Genomic DNA, 4,807 nt, shown 5'->3' with positions numbered 1-4,807 from the left:
CTCTTCTTTGGTGGCTGTGAACTAGAGGAACCTTTAGGTGAGCAACCTAACATATTTGAAGAACCTATAGGGGAAGAAGAAAAAGAAGAACCCATTCCTACTAAACCAATGGCTGAAAACCGAAATGACAAAGGGAATAAAGAGAGAGTTGAGGGTGCCTTCCCCATCAGGGAAACCAATGGGGACACTAAGATGAAGAATATAAGCACCTCTGCCCTACCTCATTTCCATGGCTTGAACATAAAGGACCCTGTCACTTTCCTATTTTATTTTGATGTTATATGCCGAACCTATGACTATACAGATGATGAGAAAAATTTAAAACTATTTCCATATACCCTCAAGGATGCAACATTGGACTGGTTCATGGGTTTACTTGGAGATAGCATCAAAACTTGGGCTCAGATGCAACAAGATTTTAACAACAAATATAGGGACTACTATAGGTCAAAGGATACTAAAGAAGAGATTTTTAGGATGACCATGGGCCAGGATGAATCCTTAGAAGACTATGAAGAAATATTCCAGCTCAGTTACAAAAGGGCCAGGTGAACACTTGACCCTAATTCACTAAAGTTCGTCCTGCCTAGACGAGTAAAGGAAGATCTTCTGGATACCTTACATCTGTTAGCAGGAGGAGATATCTACCAATTACCCTATGAGGATATCAAGACTGTCTTTAGAAACCATTCTAGGGTAGTCATGAAAAAGGGTAGGAGTAGTCAACCTATGGCCAGTACATCATCTTCCAACTCATCCGTCAAGGGTGAAAATGGAAATATGTTGGAAGATTTCAAAAGTGATATGCTGCAAACCCTTGCCTTACAATTGGATACCATCAACATCAAAAGGAAGCAAGAGGAAGTAGAGAGAGCGCTGGCCATATTTTGTCCTAGATGCACCAGAAGGCATCGTAGGAACAAATGTCCATTGAACTGAATTGAAATTTTCTCGGTTTGTGAAGAAAACCACCCCACAAAAAAGTGCCCTTCTCTTCCCAGACTCAAATCTTTATATCAAGGAGCTAAAGTCGTCACTAAGCAGCTTTGCTACATCAACCAAAGGAGACCTCCCGGGCCTATACCATACAGCAGGGTATGAAAGGGTCATCCCATGCCTATTACAACCCCAACAAAACCACAGCTATACCTTGGGGACCCCCTGCTCATCCTTCCTGGTCTACACCCCCGCCTTGGTCCTATGCATCTCAGTATCATTCCCAGCCAGCTAGCCAGTCATTTCAACCTTACATGCCACCACACCTCAGTGGAATACCCCACACTAGGGGTGGAGGCCCCAATAAAATAATGCTCCAACTCTATTTACTCCACCACCTACCCAACCACAACTCCTACACTCAGCTCCACCCAAGCAACCCCAGATTCTTGCCCAGCCAAATCCGAACCCAAACAATAGGGAAGATCAACAAGTATAGAGTGGAGAGACATCATACCTAGCTTATGTTATAGAAATCCAGGAGATCAACCTAAGATCAGGGAGAATTCTCCCTGATAACCAACCTCCCTCTCCACATAGGAATGTTGAGGAAGAAATAGAGGAAAGCAACCTTAAAGTAAATACACCTTTTCTTGAGAGATTAGCCGAACCACTCCAGCATACCTCAGAAGAGCTTGAACTTCTGGGAGAATGAAAAATATATGTGTAAAGATCTGCCTTCTCCAAGAAATAAAAGATGTTCCCATTTACAATAAGTTGATTAAGGAGAAGGGCTTGAAGCATTTAGGAAGAAGAAAAAGTGATGCCCCTACCATTATTTTCATTGAGCAACTGTCTGACTTAATGTTGGGGAAGGTAATATGTCCAAAATATTTGGAGCCTGGAAGCACTGTAGTAGATGTGCAAATCAATGGCACAAATTTCCCACACACACACACTCTGATTGATCTTGGGGTTACCATTAATGTGATGACCAAGGACACCATGCTCAAACTCAACCTCCAACGGTCATTGAGGAAGACCACAACAGTGATGCAACTTGTAGACCATTCCACAGTCACCCCTGAGGGAATTGTGGAGGATGTGATGTTGTCCATTGACTCCTCGGAGTACCCTACAAATTTCCTAGTTCTTTAGCCTAAGGCTAAGCTTACTGGTTACCCTCTCATCCTTGGGAGGCCATGGTTGGCCACAACGGATGCCTACATTAGCTGTAGAGCTGGGAATATGACCATCAAGAATGGGCGTATGTCCAAGCAGTTAGCCTTATACCCTCCTGCTCAACCTTCTCTAGAGCATGATTTACCTTTATGGTTGGAGGAGGAGGAAGAAGATGAGGCTTATTCAACCCAAATTTATGCTTTGGAAGAAACCATAGGAGGAGGACAACAAGATGAGGATGACTTAATTGAACACCTTCTCCAAAGTCCAACTACTAGTTCATTACTATTAGAAGAAGAAGTAAGGGAAACCTAGAACAGTCACCCAATTGACTTATGCATGGCCAATTACAACCCACTCCATATCAAGGCCATAGAATTTGGCCCAGAGAAAAATTTGAAAATTAATCCATCTCTTTCTGCTCTTGAAGAGGAAAATCTATGCAACATGTTGAGAGAAAACCTAGAAGCCTTCGCATGGAGTTACAAGGAAATTAAGGGAGTACACCCCTCATTGTGTACTCACCACATATACATCAAAGAAGGTTTCAAGCTAGTTAGGCAACAAAAAAGGAGGATGAATCTAGCTATTAAAGGATATAGTCAAAGAGGAACTGCAAACACAACTAGATGCAGGATTCGTTTACCCTATCTCTGGCAGTGAGTGGGTCTCTCCTTTAAAGTTAGTTCCTAATAAAAATGGTAAGTGGAGGATTTGTGTCAATTACAAGGAGTTGAACAAAGCCACAATGAAGGATAATTTTCCCCTACCCTTCATTGACCAAGTGCTAGATGGCCTCGCAAGGAAAAATTTCTTTTCATTCCTCGATGGATTCATTGGATACAACCAAATCCAAATCTACCCAAAAGACTAGGATAAGACCACATTCACATCTCCTTGGGGTAGTTTTTCATATAGGGTCCTTCCTTTTGGCCTATGCATTGCTCCTGCCACTTTCTAGAGAGAAGTCTTGAGTATTTTTGCTGAATTAGTACATGATGTAGTGGAAATCTATCTGGATGATTTTACACATTATGGCTATGATTTTCAAGAAGCCCTGACTAACCTAGAAAAAGTGTGGCACAAATGCATTGAAATGAACTTGTCTCTCAGTCCAGAAAAATGTCAATTCTTAATGACTGAAGGGATCGTGCTAGGTCATTCAATATCTCAGCAAGGACTGAAGGTGGACCCAAACAAAATAGCAATCATCAAAAGGGTCCCACTCGTCAAAAGCAGAGGGATGTCATGAATTTCCTGGGGTTAGCTAGATACTACCAAAGGTTCATAAAGGACTTCAGCAAGTTGGCTAAATTATACTATGACCAAAAAGGAACTCCTCGTTGTTGTGCATTCATTAAACAAATTTAGGTATTACATTACAGGCTACCAAACATTTTTGCATACTGACCATGCTGCAATCAAATATATAAGGAAAAAACCAGATGTGAATGCTAGAATTATAAGATGGTTTCTTTTATTACAGTAGTTTGATCTAACTATTGTTGATAAGCCTGGTAAGGAAAACGTTGTTGCAGACTTTCTATCTAGGATGAATCTTCCTACAGGTGAAGAAGGAATGGTGGATGACCAGTTACCATATGAGCATCTTTTTTCTATTTCAGCTCTCTCCCCATGGTTTACATATATAACAAACTATTTGGTATCAGCACAATTCCCACCAAAGATTCCCTCCAAATAAAAGAGCAAGATAGTCAGGAAAAGCACCCTCTTCACTTGGATTGGGGGCAATCTCTTCAAACGTGGCCCAGATCAAATCTTGAGAAGGTGTACAAGGGAAGAGAAAATTTTTGACATCCCTTTGACTTGTCATGATGGGCCTTGTGGAGGTAACTTTTCAGCAAAGAGGATAGCGTTCAAAGTGTTACAAGTGGGCTCTTATTGGCCCACTCTTCACTAGGATGTGAAATAGTACATTAGTCAATGTGATCAGTGCCAGAGGATGGGAAAGCCTACTCCAAGATATGAAATGCCCCTACAACCCTAGGTGACTTTTGAGCCATTTGACAAGTTGGGCATGGACTTCATTGGACCTATCAACCTTCCTTCAAAGAAAAAACAATAAATTATTGTATGCACTGATTATTTGACTAGGTGGGCCGAAACCAAGGAAATTAAGGCAGGAACAGAAGAGAAGGTGGTTGAATTCCTAAGGGAGAATATATTGTACAAATTAGGGTACCCTAGGGAGCTAGTCACAGAACAAGGTAGCTAGTTTACCTCCAACATGATTGAAGAACTGCTCAACCATCACAAAATCAAACATAGGACCTCAACTCCTCATCATCCACAAGCTAATGGGCAAGTGGAGGTGACTAATAAGGCAATAGAGAACATCTTTATCCAGTTAGTGAGTAGAAGCAGGAAGGATTAGGTAGAGAGACTAGTTGAGGCTAGTTAGGCCTATAATACAATATGGAAGACCACCACTGGATTTACACCCTATGAGATGGTCTATGGGAAAAAGGCTTTCCCATCCATTCAATTTGAATATAACACATTGAGGATGGTAGCACAACTAGATTTGGATCTCATTCATGCACATAAAGAAAGATTGTTCCGATTGAATGGCTTGGATGAATTTAGAATGCAGGCCCTCCTACATATAGAGATAGTTTAGCTTAAGAGCAAGATCTGGCATGATAAACATATTATGGAGAATCTATTT

The sequence above is a fragment of the Pinus tabuliformis genome, chromosome 1_2, assembly GCF_031772625.1.
Source record: "Pinus tabuliformis cultivar Carrire ecotype Pingquan chromosome 1_2, CPIR1, whole genome shotgun sequence".
In the NCBI taxonomy this organism is placed as follows: Eukaryota; Viridiplantae; Streptophyta; class Pinopsida; order Pinales; family Pinaceae; genus Pinus; species Pinus tabuliformis.
Note: the sequence above shows the minus strand (reverse complement) of the source record.